This window comes from Muntiacus reevesi, chromosome 2 (assembly GCF_963930625.1).
Source record: "Muntiacus reevesi chromosome 2, mMunRee1.1, whole genome shotgun sequence".
NCBI lineage: Eukaryota > Metazoa > Chordata > Mammalia > Artiodactyla > Cervidae > Muntiacus > Muntiacus reevesi.
Genome location: NC_089250.1, coordinates 56,947,575 through 56,962,646, shown reverse-complemented (window position 1 = coordinate 56,962,646; position 15,072 = coordinate 56,947,575).

Here is a 15,072-nt window from a genome sequence, read left to right as displayed (position 1 = left end):
AAAATAACCATCTTATGGGGTCTGGATGCCAGATTCTTTCACAGATCAGAGGTGGAGGGAGATGAGGAAACAAAGTAAAAAGGCCATTAGTCTTGCAAACATCTCCTAGAATGGCCAGCCTCAGGCAGGGGATGTGTTCATTTCTTCCTTCCTGCCATCTACAGGTGGACAGGGTTCTGAACAAAGGCACTTGAGTTGAACAGTCAGACTGGGGGCAGGATTCTCTGAGGCAGGCCATTATGTGTGATTATAATAACAAAAGCAACAGAGAGGAAATTAAAGAAACAGTTCCAACATGGAGCCAGAATTAGTTTATCCCTGCAACATTTGCAGAGCAAGCAGGAAAAATCCCGATGCCCTGTCCACTCTCAGACCAATTAAGTCCCCATCGTGGGAGGCAGAGCTGAGAGTCCTAGAGGACTTCACTTGAATCAGAGGTGGAGTGTTGGACAACTCAATAAAAACAGGAAGCCGCAATGATGCTTCTGCTTCTTCTTAATGTAAAAAGAAGAATCGTGTGTCTCTATGTGCGTTGACAACGTTAATTTTAAATGAGGATTAATTGGGTGTATTGGGAGAGATTGTCAGGTATCTTCTGGGCTCAGGCTCAGGCTGAGTGACTGTGGGCGGCTGGGAGGCGCCACGCAGTGACTGGCCACTAGGTGGCGCCCGCTCACCAACCTGAGTCCTGGCTCCCCTTGCCCAGTTCCTCTGATTTAGCGGGGGTGGCTCTCACCCGTCCCCCATTCTAGGATAACCCCAACTCCATCTGACCATATTCTGGCTTCTCAGCCATGTTGATCTTAGTGTGGACACTCCGACTTGGGCCTAGACCTGGGTGCTTGGTGGGTTTGCAGGTCACACTAGAGTCTGATCTGAGGGTCAACTGCTTCTGGTCCGTGTCTGTATGCACACGTGTCCCCACCACCCACCTCTGAGCTGCAACCCTTCGTCTCCCTAACGTGCGTCACTTCCTCTCTGAGCCTTGGTTTAATTATAAAACAGAAATAACAGATAAGAACAAGCATGTTTATCTGACACTTAGTAGGTGTTTACAAAATTTGCATTATTTAGAAAATGCCATGCGATTGATAGAACTTCATAACATAACTTTAGACACTCTGCTGTGCTTAGTTGCTCAGTCCTGTTTGACTCTTTACAACCCAATAGACTGTAGGCTGCCAGTCTGGTCTGTCCGTGGAATTCTCCAGGCAAGAATACTGGCATGAGTTGCCACACCGTCCTCCAGGGGATCTTCCCAACCCAGGGATCGAACCCAGGTCTCCTGCACTGCAGGCGGATTCTTCACTGTCTGAGCCACCAGGGAAGCCCAAGGATACTGGAGTGGTTGGCCTATCCCTTCTCCAGGGGATCTTTCTGACCCAGGAATTGAACCGGGGTCTCCTACATTGAAGGCAGATTCTTTATGAGCTGAGATGCCAGGAAAGCCCAAGTTTAGACACTAGGCCAAAAAAAAAAAAAAAAAAAAAAAAGGAAGTGAGAAAGAGGAAGAAAAAAAACAATTTAATGTGGGTGGGTTCCACCTTCCTTGGCATTCCGTGGTACACCTGGAATTCATGGGAACCATGAACCTGCTGTGAACACCTTACCACATTGAATGGGATTCTTACTTTTAAAGTCTTAATTAGCTTACATTTCCTCTCCTCTACTTAAGAGATTTTCAAGGTAATTTTGACTCTAAGGGTAGTCTTTCACTGAAATATCAGTGACTTACGCTATACAGAAACTTCTTTCTTTCTCCTATAACAGTCTGGTAGGTAGCCCAACACCATAGTGTTGGGACCCAGGCCCTTTCTAACTTGTTCCTCTGCCATTTGTGGACTTTATGTTCTAAGATGGCTGCTCAAGCTCCAGCCATTGCAACTCCATTCCTTACAGGAGGAAGGAAGCAAGAGAAGAAGAATAAGTATCTCTCCTTTATGAACACTCATGAGTTGCACAGACATTCCCCTGACATCCCTCAGTCTCAGAGCCCAGAAGGGAGGCTGGGAAAGAAGGTCTTTATTCTGGGCCACCATGCTAACCTAGCTAAAATTGGGGGATTGATTAACTTCCAAATAGGGGATAAGATATTGGAAGATACTTAGCTGTCCCTGCCATTTTGAAGCTGTTTTCACCCCCAAGAAAGGAGCAGGGAAACCTCCTCCATGCTTTGAAGTGTATCTGTTCAGCGGAGCTTCTGTATTGAGCAGGTCTGAGGCCGAGTTCACAGGTAGTTCCCACATCCTCAGAGACTCCCCTCCAGTGTGGAAGACAGAAGGGGAGAGGATGCTCGGGGCTCCCTGCTCTCCCTGGGAAGGAACTCAAAGGCCACAGGAGTTTCAAAATGGCGCCACTGCCCGCTGGAGCCCAGGTCTTTTTTTGCCTTGAAAAGCACACGCCTTTTTCATTGCTTGTGTTTTTCTGGAAACTATTAGAACTCTCCGCCCCAACCAGATGATAATTACATGTTACTGATCTTGAGTCTTTAAATTTCTCTCTCTTTCTCCCTTTTAAAAGAGAGATATTTTTGCTGCACATTGTGTTGGCAAAACCCAGTCTCCTTTCTACCAGGCAGCCTGAATGTTATGATCATGGTTCCTCTGTGAATCCACCTCAGGGGGAGGGAGTGGAAAGGTCTGAAGGCACCAAGGGGGGACAATAATTATTGCCTTTGTCCAGGGGCAAAGGTCAGAGAACCAGACGTGGCCAGAGGGAGACAGAGATTACACAAGATCTCAAGAGCTATGGTAGAAAAAAAGGTGAAAACTATGGCGAGGAACAAAGATCAGACCAGGGGCTACGGGAGGCAGCCGGTTCTCTGTGCAGCTTCCAAAGGTTCTGCCCCTAAAGGCATCTTCCCCAGGCTCCATTCACTGCCCTTCAAGGGACAGGTCAGGGAGGCTCCTTGGGCCATCACTGTCTCCTGGAGTTGGACAGACTTGGAATTCTGATCTGCGGTTCTGAGCTCGTGGCTCTGTGCCTTGAACCCCTTATTACTTTTCTGAGCCTCGATTTCTCCCTTGGAGAAAGGGGATCATAGCAGCTGTGCCAGGGGTCTTTGCAAGCTTCCCTGAGATGGTGCTCTGGAAGGTCCCAGCAGAGCACTGGGAGCAAAGTGTGTGCTCCATGAGCAGGCACTGTTGTGTCTTCATAATGTGACCTCCATCTGTCCCTGAGTGACAAAGCAGTCCCATTCACTCATCTGGTTTTGCACCAAGCAATTCCTTGTGCCTCCTTTATCCCAGACTACAAGCTGGGTGCTGGAGCCGGTGGGGAGTCGGGGGTGAAAGAGAGTCCTCCCCTTGCTGGTTCCTGGTTCCACTTCCCATTTCGACTGCAGAATAAGCCAGTCTGCTCAGTTGAGGCACTGATGGGTGACTCAGGCCAAGTCCTGAATCCCCCACCACTCCTGGAAGTGTTGACTTGTAAGAGGAGTTGAGCAGCACAGTTCAGTTCAGTTCAGTCGCTCAGTTGTGCCCGACTCTTTGTGACCTCATGGGATGCAGCATGCCAGGCCTCCCTGTCCGCTCCTGTCCCAGAGTTTACTCAAACCCTGTCCATAGAGTCGGTGATGTCATCCAACCATCTCATCCTCTGTCTTCCTCTTCTCCTCCAGCCTTCAATCTTTCCCAGCATGGGGTCTTTTCAAATGAGTCAGTTCTTCGTAGCAGGTGGTCAAAGTATTGGAGTTTCAGCTTCAGCAGCAGTCCTTCCAATGAATAGTCAGGACTGATTTTCTTTAGGATGGACTGGTTGGATCTCCTTGCTGTCCAGGGAACTCTCAAGAGCCTTCTCTAACACCACAATTCAGAAGTACCAATTCTTTAGCACTCAGCTTTCTTTACAGTCCAACTCTCACATCCATTCATGACTACTGGATAAACTATAGCTTTGACTAGACGGACCTTTGTTGACAAAGTAATGTCTCTGCTTTTTAAGAAGTTGTCTAGATTGGTCATAACTTTTCCTCCAAGGACTTTCCTTGCAGCTCAGTCGGTAAAAAAATCTGCCTGCAGTGTAGGAGACCTGGGTTCGATCCCTGGGTTGAGAAGATCCCCTGGAGAAGGAAATGGCAACCCACTCCAGTATCCTTTCCTGGAAAATCTCATGGACAGAGGAGCCTGGTGGGCTGCAGTCCATGGGGTCGCAAAGAGTCGGGCATGGCTGAACGACTAACATTTACTTACTTTCTTCCAAGGAGCAAGCGTCTTTTAATTTCATGGCTGCAGTCACCATCTGCAGTGATTTTGGAGCCCAAAATATAAAGTCTGTCACTGTTTCCACTGTTTCCCCATCTATTTGCCATGAAGTGATGGGACCAGATGCCATGATCTTATTTTTATGAATGTTGAGTTTTAAGCCAACTTTTTCACTCTCCTCTTTCACTTTCATCAAGAGGTTCTTTAGGTCTTCTTCACTCTCTGCCATAAAGGTGGTATCATCTGCATATCTGAGGTTATTGATATTTCTCCTGGCAATCTTGATTCCAGCTTGTGCTTCATCCAGTCCAACATTTCGCATGATGTATTCTGTATATAAGTTAAATAAGCAGGGTGACAATATACAGCCTTGATGTACTCCTTTCCCGATTTGGAACGAGTCTGTTGTTCCATGTCCAGTTCTAAATGTTGCTTCTTGACTTGCATACAGATTTCTCAGGAGGCAGGTCAGGTGGTCTGGTATTCCCATCTCTTTAAGAATTTTCCACAGTTTGTTGTGATCCACACAAAGGCTTTGGCATAGTCAATAAAGCAGAAGTAGATTTTTTCTGGAACTCTCTAGCTTTTTCAATGATGCAATGGATGTTGGCAATTTTGTCTCTGGTTCCTCTGCCTTTTCTAAATCCAGCTTGAACATCTGGAATTTCACGGTTCACATACTGTTGAAGCATGACTTGGAGAATTTTGAGCATTACTTTGCTAGCGTAGGAGGTGAGTGCAATTGTGCAGTAGTCTGAGCATTCTTTGGCATTGCCTTTCTTTGGGATTGGAATGAAAACTGACCCTTTCCAGTCCTGTGGCCACTGCTGAGTTTTCCAAATTTGCTGGCATATTGAGTGCAACACTTTCACAGCATCATCTTTTAGGATTTGAAATAGCTCAACTGGAATTCCATCACCTCCACTAGCTGTGTTCGTAGAGATGCTTCTTAAGGCCCACTTGACTTTGCGTTCCAGAATGTCTGGCTCTAGGTGAGTGATCACACCATCATGATTATCTGGGTCATGTAGAACTTTTTTGTATATTTCTTCTGTGTTTTCTTGCTACCTCTTCTTAATATTTTCTGCTTCTATTAGGTTCATACCATTTCTGTCCTTTATTGTGCCCATCTTTGCATGAAATATTCCCTTGGTATCTCTAATTTTCTTGAAGAGATCTCTAGTCTTTCCCATTCTATTGTTTTCCTCTATTTCTTTGCATTGGTCACTGAGGAAGTCTTTCTTATCTCTCCTTGCTATTCTTTGGAAATCTGCATTCAGATGGGTGTATCTTTCCTTTTCTCCTTTGCCTTTCACTTCTCTTCTTTTCACAGTTATTTGTAAGGCCTCCTCAGACAACCATTTTGCCTTTTTGCATTTTTTTTTCTTGGGGATGGTCTTGATCACTGCCTCCTATACAATGTCATAAACCTTCACCCATAGTTCTTCAGGCACTCTGTCTATCAGATCTAATCCCTTGAATCTATTTCTCACTTCTACTGTATAGTCATAAGGGATTTGATTTAGGTCCTACCTGAATGGTCTAGTTGTTTTCCGTACTTTCTTCAATTTAAGTCTGAATTTGGCAATAAGGAGTTCATGATCTGAGCCACAGTCAGCTCCCAGTCTTGTTTTTGCTGAATGCATAGAGCTTCTCCGTCTTTGGCTGCAAAGAGTATAATCAATCTGATTTCAGTATTGACCATCTGGTGATGTCCATGTGTAGAGTCTTCTCTTGTGTTGTTGGAAGAGGGTGTATGCTATGATCAGTGCATTCTCTTGTCAAAACTCTGTTAACTTTTGCCCCTCTTCATTCTGTACTCCAAGGCCAAATTTGCCCATTACTCCAAATATTTCTTGACTTCCTACTTTTGCATTCCAGTCCCCTATAATGAAAAAGACATCTTTTGGGGGCTTTAGTTCTAGAAAGTCTTGTAGGTCTTCATAGAACCATTCAGCTTCAGCTTCTTCAGCATTATTGGCCGGGGCATAGACTTAGATTACTGTGATATTGAATGGTTTGTCTTGGAACCGAACAGAGATCATTCTGTCATTTTTGAGATTGCATTCAAGTACTGCATTTTGATCTCTTGAGCAGGAGGACACAAGTCATGCGGTGGGCAGGGATCAGGGCATTGAAGGCTGTGATTTGCAACTTGTGATTTTCCCTGAAGGCAGAAGAAGCCCCACTGAAAGGCGTTCATCCAAGGTGAGCTGGGGATTTGGAGAGGTTGCTGGGATGCCGGAGAGTGTTGGCAGGAGGTCGGCAGGGGAGGGGGCTGCCACCTTAATTGAGGCTGCCACCTGTGTGAGTCCAGGTGAGGGGGCTTAGCCAGCATCAGGATGTTCTCAAACCCTTCCTCCCCGCGCCCATGACTCTTTTTAGAAAGTCCTTCCCCACATCTCCCCCAAAGTAGATTGAAATGAATTCACATCTAACTCATATATAATCGTCTAACTTGTTTATAAATCAAAAGATTTTTTGATAATGCTGCTTCTAAAACGCTCTGCCTACAAGAAATTCATTTAATTATAATTGGCCACAACTCCTCCACCAAGGGTTAGGTATTCTTGGGCATTCTGGCACAATGAAGAGATCTCACCGATAAATTTGTTTCAGACATAATGAAGTATCCTGAAATTTTTATGGTGACTAAATGGAGCAATTAATGAACCTGACACAATGTTATGTCTTCTAGATGTTTAATTAAACATTTACTGATTCTGATTTTGCAAGGTTTTCCCCCCTTATTCTGGAGCTCAAACATTTTCATGGGCTCTTGAAGCATCCATAGACCTGAGGTGCTAAGACTTCTACACCCACAAGATAAAATGCGGAAATGCGGGGTCTTCCCTGGTGACCCGGGTGGCTAAGATTCCGTGCTACCAATGTAGATGGACCTGGATTCAGTCCCTGTTGGGGGCAGCTAAGGTCCCACATGCCACGGTGAGACCTGGCACAACCAAATAAATGAATACATTTTTTAAAAAAGGGCTTCACCTTTAAAAAATAAAATAAAATGAGGAAATTCAGAGATAGACCATGAGGGCCAGGGTTCCTGGTCTTTGGGGGATCATGGCCCCAGGTGAGTTGTGCCCTGGGGTGTTGTCAAGTATGAGATAGAAGATGGGGCAACAGCAGAATCCTTTTACATGTTAATTTGTGACTTCTTTTCATTAAAAAAAAAATGGGAGGAGTATGTGGGAAACATGCAGGTAGAATTTTGTTTTTGAAAGAATTAGTAATTTAAAATGTGTTGTTTTAAAGGAGGGCTTAGTTGAAATTCCCAGGTGGCTCAAGAATCCACCCTGCAGTAAAGAATCCACCTGCCGATGCAGGAGTGGCACGTTCCATCCTTGGGTTGGGAAGATCCCCTGGAGGAGGAAATGGCAACCTACTCCAGTATTCTTGCCTGGAAAATCTCACAGACAAAGAATTCTTAACAGACTATAGTCCATGCGGTCATGAGTCGACATGACTTAGTGACTAAACCACACCCTATAATTTGACCCAAAGATGTTTCTTAAAAGACTTAACAACTGAATAGCAACTGGTTTATTTAGTGCTTATCATGGACCTTGCTTCCAGTGTTTTACATTATTTTTTTCAATTCTTCTAGCAATCCTATTGTTGTATTTGTTCAGGCACTAAGTCGTGTCCAACTCTATGACCCCGTGGTCTGTAGCATGCCAGGCTTGCCTGTCCTGCGCTGTCTCCCTGAGTTTGCTTAAACTCATGGCCATTAAATCGGTGATGCCATCCAACCATCTCATCTTCTGTCGCCTCCTTCTCCTCCTACCTTTAATCTTTCCCAGCATTCCATGAAAAAGTGAAGTGAAGTGTTAGTCACTCAGTCAATGTCTGACTCTTTGCAAGCCGACGGATTGTAGCCCACCAGGCTCCTCTGTCCATGGGATTCTCCAAACAAGAATACTGGAGTGGGTTGTCATTTCCTTCTCCAGGGGATCTTCCCGAACCAGGTATTGAACCTGGGTCTCCTGCATTTTAGGCAGATTCTTTACCATCTGAGCCACCAGGGAAGCCTGGTTCTTAGATGCTGTCTTCTCAATGTGCCCTCAGCAGGTGGGGGTGAGGCGGAGCAAGCTCTCCTGTGATTCTGTTACAAAGACACTAGTATCAGGATTTCCCTGGTGGTCCAGTAGTTAAGATGCTGCCTTCCACAGCAGGGGTCAGAGCATGAGTTCAATCCCTTGTGGGGAGCTAAGATCCTGCATGCCACACAGAGAGGTCAAAAAAATAAATAAAATGAATAGCTTTGTTTTTTTTAAAGACACTTATCCTATCATGGGGGCTCCCCCCTCATGACCTCATTTAATCCTAATTACCTCCAAAAGGTCCCACCTCCTAACACCATCACGTTGTGGGGTAGGGTTCCACAAATGAATTTATTGAGAGGACCCAAATATTTCAGTTCCCATAGTGTGCATATGGGCAGAGCACTGTCCTAAGTCCTCAGGGGCAGAACCCTGACACGTTAGTAGGAAAGAGTCCGATATTTAAGGCTGTTGTTCTCATTAACAATTTTTACATTCTCTCCGTGTTGAAATGGTCTTTTGGAGATATCTGGTTGAAAACAAAATTTGGTGACTATATGTCCACACCTGAGCAGATACACACAGCCCCGAACACAGACACAGACACAGACACACAGACACACAGACACACACAGACACAGACACACACACACACAGGTCCGTCCATGCCTTCCTCACAGGGGACCCTTCTCTTCGAGGTGCTCTGACCTCACATTATGGTTTGGTGTCTTTGCCAGCACTTAACAGTTTGTTGCTGAGCCTGGGAGCCCCAGAAGCACACCCTGAGGCACAGAGTTGAATGCAGGTGATGCCAAGAAACCTGGGAGGGCAGTGGGAACTTGGCGCCAGGGAACAATGGACCAGTCGCCAACAAGCAAGCCGCCTGGGTACTCTTGGGGGCGTTGGGAATGCTGGGAACATGGGGTGCATCTTCTTGGGGTTCCCCACAAAGGGCGGGGAAGCTGGCATGCTCACCCTCCACTCCCATCCCTGGAGGAGGCTGCTCACAACCGTGTCAGTCCCCCAGGCTATCTGGCCTGCAGCATGGTGGGCAGAGAAGCTTCTGGACCAGAGAAAGCCTCAGGCACCAGGGCAGAGGGGTGTTGGCTGGAAGCTGGACCCACGTGGACAGGCATGGAACTGGTGAAGCAGTTTTCCATACGATGGGGAAACCAGTGGCATTCGCTATAGTTCTCTGGACAAGTCACTTTCTTGGGACTGAGGCCCCAACGGGTTAACCAGCTGGACAGGGACAAGGGCAGATCAGATGATTACAGGGCCAGACCCTGACTCCATGCTTCGCAGCTTCCCCTGCTTTTGCTCATTCCTGAAAAGAGCAGGCAGGAGTCTAACTCCATGAATTTTAAAAATTCATTTTTGCATTTGCTCACTCGATCAAGTTAGATGCTTTTAAAGACAAATTTAATTATTTTGAGCTCAATAAAAGCCTTTTAATAAGCTGAACATCATAGTTTCAGCCTTCTGCTTTCAGGGTTATCAGTCACGGCAAGGAGGGGGCACAGAGGTGAGGGAGAGAGGTGGTGGAGGGATGTGGAGAGGGAGAGGGAGAGGGGCAAGTCACACACATGGGCATGAGCACACACATACACACCATTCACACATACACACATGGCCATGAGCACACACACACACACACACACATGGGCATGAGCACACACATACACACACATGGCCATGAGCACACACACACACGCACACACACACACACCATTCACACACACACACACATGGGCATGAGCACACACACACACACACCATTCACACATACACACACGGATGGATATTTATTTTAAAATTTTATTTGCACATGTAAACCCACAATTCGTTCTAAATCATTTGATTGTATAGCTTTTATAATATTTTGTTTTATTTTTAGAAAAAGTTCTCTTACTTCGGGACAACTGAACAAAGTGTTAAAGAAAATGTGATGCTGGTTTGGCACAGACTTCTTGTGTGTTCTGTCTCCCCCGTTGGCTCACACATTCTTCCTCACTCTGAACGTTCCGTCTATGCCTGCGACTAAGACAGGAAGCCAGACACACATGCTGAAATAATTTCAACAAATATCAACTCTAAACCAACTTCAAGCAGTCAAAATGGCAGGGCTGGTTCAGGCACTGCTGCCTTCCCCAGCTAGGTGCAAAGGAGACAGCAAGAATGTTGCCGTGTTCATAAAAAGCTTTCTTTTTTCATTATTAATGCATTTACTTGTCCAGTGTAATGGCACCTGCTGGTTTTGACTGCCCAGCACCCAGCCCCCTTCTTCTGACACAATCACTCCAGGTTTCCTTTGGTGAACTCCCTCACTCCCATCTCATCCACAATAGATGGGAGTAAGTTGACCTCAGCTCCAGGTCCAGAGCAGGGCATTCAAACCAGACCAATCAGAGCACGCTCCTCTTGTGACTGCAGTGATTGGCTGAGAGTTGGGTACATGACCTGAGCCAGCCAATAGGATTCTATTCTGGGACTTATGATGGAAGACTGGGAGCAAATCTCTTCTCAGTTGACTTAGAGCTGTCAGGAAACGGAGAAAAGTCAGTGAGAGGATAATCTGCCTGAAAGAGAAATTGGGAGAGAGGATGACCAGTTTGATGGAGCCAGACACTTTCCTAACATCATGGTGAGTACATCTGGACCTGGTCTAGCCCTGCTCCCAGCCAGTTACAAGAGTCACCAATTCCGTCTTCTGCTGAACACAGTGGCAGTTGGTTTGGGTCACTTGTTTCTGGCCACCTGCATGGCATGCAGGATCTTAGTTCCCAGACCAGGGATTGAATCTATCTACCCTGTGTGGAAGGGCAGAGTTTTAACCTCTGACCCAGCAGGGAAGTCCCTGGGTCACTTATTATATAAAGAATTAATGAGAACATACATTACTATCAGACAGAAAACTAAAATACTGGAGGACCTGATTCAAGGCCACTTGGTGGACAGTAGGAATGGAAAGCATTTTTGAAGGAGGATAGACAGGACAAGAACCCTTTTGCCATATGCTTGGTATGTGGCCTCAGCTTTTTCACCCTCAGTTTGGAACACTCTGTTCTGTAACAACATTGATATTAGGTGCTTCTTTCCTTTATCCTGATGAGATAATATTCCCTATTGTATGCATGAACTATTCATCACAATTTAGTTTATAAAGGTGTTGCTGTTCAGTTGCTCAGTCGTGTCTGACTCTTTGCGACCCCATGGACTGCAGCACCCCAGGGTTCCCTGTCCTTCACTGTCTCCCAGAGCTTGCTCAAACTCATGTCCATTGACTTAGTGATGCCATCCAACCATCTCATCCTCTGTCGCCCCCTTCTCTTCCTGCCCTCAGCCTTTCCCAGCATCAGGGTCTTTTCCAGTGAGTCGGCTCTTTGCAACAGGCAGCCAAAGTATTGGAGCTTCAGCTTCAGTCATTCCAATGAATATTCAGGGTTGATTTCCTTTAGGATTGACTGGTTTGATCTCCTTGCAGTCATATATGTATATATATATGTATATATATGTCATATATATATATATATAAAGGTGAAGGAATTATAAACTTATATACATATATGTCATATGTATATGTCATATATATATATATATACAAAGCTGAAGGAATTATTAACCTAGATGTCCAACCAAAGGAGACCAGTTAATTTGGAAATCTGTACAATAGAATGTTCTGGACGTATGAAAAAATGTGATATATAGAACTGATTTATGGAGAAAAGTGTTCATATTATATTAAAGAAAGGTGTTTATAAAACTAGAGTATGATTCCATTTTTAAATACATATGATTACGTATAACACAGAAAAGTGCCTAGAGAGAGTATGGATTATCTTTTAGCAAAATATAGGTGATTTGTATTCCATATTTTCTAATTTTTTTCCTACAATAAATGTGGATTGCTTGTATGTCTTGTCCTCTGGGGCTACCATAACAAAATATACAAAAGAATGGTGGGGAAAAAAAAAAAAAAAAAAAGAATGGTGGGGAGGAGGTGCTTAAAGAACTGAAATTTGTTTTCTCACAGTGCTGGAGGCTGGAAGTCTGAGATTAGTGTGCCGACCTGGTTGTGTTCTGGTGAGAACTCTCTGCTTGGCTGACACATGGCTGCTTTCCAACTCTGTCCTTGGAAGATTGAGTGAGGGAGAAAGAGGTAGAGAGAACATGAGGTGGGAGTTTGAGGGAGTTCTCTGGTGTCTCTTCTTGGGCTTCCCTGGTGGTTCAGAGGGTAAAGCGTCCGCCTGCAATGCAGGAGACCGGGGTTTGATCCTTGGGTCGGTAAGATCCCCTGGAGAAGGAAATGGCTCTTCTTACAAAGACACTAATCTCATCCTGGGAGATCCACAATCACCATCTCACCTAAACCTAATTGCATCTCAAAGATCTCATCTCGGGGTTGTTTTTGTTCAGTCGTTCGGTTGTGTCCTATTCTTTGTGACCCCATGGACTGCAGCACACCAGGCTTCCCTGTCCCTCACCATTTCGTGGAGTTTGTTCAAGTTGATGTCCATCGAGTTGGTGATGCCATCCAACCTTCTCATCCTCTGTTGTCCCCTTCTCCTCCTGCCTCAGGCTTTCCCAGCATCAGGGTCTTTTCAGTGCGTCAGCTCTTCGCATCAGGTGGTCAAAGTATTGGAGCTTCAGCTTCAGCATTAGTCCTTCCAAGGAGTTTTCAGGGTTGATTTCCTTTAGGATTGACTGGTTTGATCTCCTGACTGTCAAAGAGACTCTCAAGAGTCTTCTCTAGCACCACAGTTTGAAAGCATCAATTCTTCAGCACTCTGCCTTCTTTATGTGGGTTCAGTTCAGTTCAGTTAAGTCGGTTAGTCATGTCTGACTCTTTGTGACCCCATGAACCGCAGCATGCCAGGCCTCCCTGTCCATCACCAACTTCCAGAGTTCACCCAAACCCATGTCCATTGAGTCCGTGACGCCATCCAACCGTCTCATCCTCTGTCATCCCCTTCTCCTCCTGCCCTCAATCTTTCCCAGCATCAGGGTCTTTTCCAATGAGTCAGCTCTTCGCATCAGGTGACCAAAGTATTGGAGTTTCAGCTTCAAAATCAGCCCTATTAGGGGTTCAATATTTGAATTTGGAGGTGGGGGGCAAAATTTAGTCCATAGCTCTGAGAACAAAACAGTTCTTTTTACTGAATGAGACTCTGCAACACAATGAACAATATACACATAGTCACAACAATGTAAAGAGCATTTACTGAGTTTCAGTTTTAAGATCAACTCACAGATAAAGCACAGAGAACTGAATTATGATAGAGGGCAGAATAGAAATGTCACTTGTCTTGATAAGTTGGAAGTAAAAATGGAGAGAAGTCAGGAAGAAAGGAGGTGAAAGAAGATTGGGAAGAGGGGGTGAGCTAAAGACCAGGCCAGCGGCAGCACAGTCTCAACTTGCCAGGTGGGGAGTCCAGAGACCCTGTCTCCTTAGAGGGAGCACAAAATAGTGTAGATAACAGTAGTTCAAGTCACAGAGACAATCATAAAAGGAACCTAAAATGAGAGCATTTCTTTATTGGGAAGTAGGGAGATGTGTCCATGTGTTAGATCCTTGTCTGTCAAAGCAAGAAGCCAGGAGGCAGTGTCTAGACTTTGGAAAACCACAGACTTAGAGGTAGAAGATTATTGTTTTGATGATGAAGTGGTCATTCTCAGAAGGAAGAGGTCTAAGGACTGTCATCATCTCCAAGAACTGGGCTGTGAGCTTGGGAAAGATGAAGTATGGGCCATTGCTTTGGACTTGTTGCTTTCCTTTGATTAAAAAAGTAAAATATACACAATTTAAAAGAACTATAACTTCGCCTGTTACAGATGATAAGGGAAAACCCCCTGCTGATCTCAGGGGGGTTCTCGGTGAGGGGAGAGGACTCACTGACCCACTGCCCAGGCCTGTTTCCCAGAGGAAACTAGGATTCAGATTCATAAAACAACTCATGTCTGCAGGACCTTGGGGGGTGGGTGGTGGAACAGGTGAAAGAAGCCTAGGGGAATTTTTCAATACAGTGAATCTCTTGTGTATGATACTGTACTGGTGGATACATGACACCATGCATGTGTCAAAACTTGACAATATAAAGAATGAATCTTGAGGTATGTGAATTAAAAAAGCATTTAGGAGGTCAGAGGATCTCAGGATGGCAGAATGCGGCAAGACAATGTAACTATCTGAAAATGTGTGTCACAGCCTCAGGGAAACGAGTTTAGGGAAATGGTGCTGACCTAAGTACCATTTCTTTGGAAATGTGTGACCCTTGATAGGATGTGATGAGAAGGGGAGTTTACCTCTGGAGTCTTCCTCCCCCCAAAAGACCATCACCCCAGTCTAAACCATGAGAAAAACATCAGTCAAATTCTGATACATCAGACATCCTACAAAATACCTGACTAGCACTCCAAACTGTCAAGGTCATCAAAAGCAAGGACAGTCTGAGGCACTGTCACAGCCACGAGGAGCCTGAGGAGACGTGATGAGTAAAAGTCATGTGGCGTCCCGGGTGGAATCCTGGACCAGGGAAAGGATGGTGTGGAAAAGCTAAGGAAATCTGAATGAAGTTTAGACTTTAGTTAATGACAGTATATCAACATTCATTAATAACCGTAGCAAATACACCACGTTGGTACAAGATGTTAATAATAGGTGAAGCTGGATGTATGGAAACTCTACTATTTTATCAGTTTTTCCATAAACACAAAAGTGTTATAAAAATAAGGCTTATGTTTAGCTTTATGTTTTTTAATAAGATGCAAAGAAGAATGGGATTCTTTTTTACCTTTGAGTGTGATGCCTGGAGCTG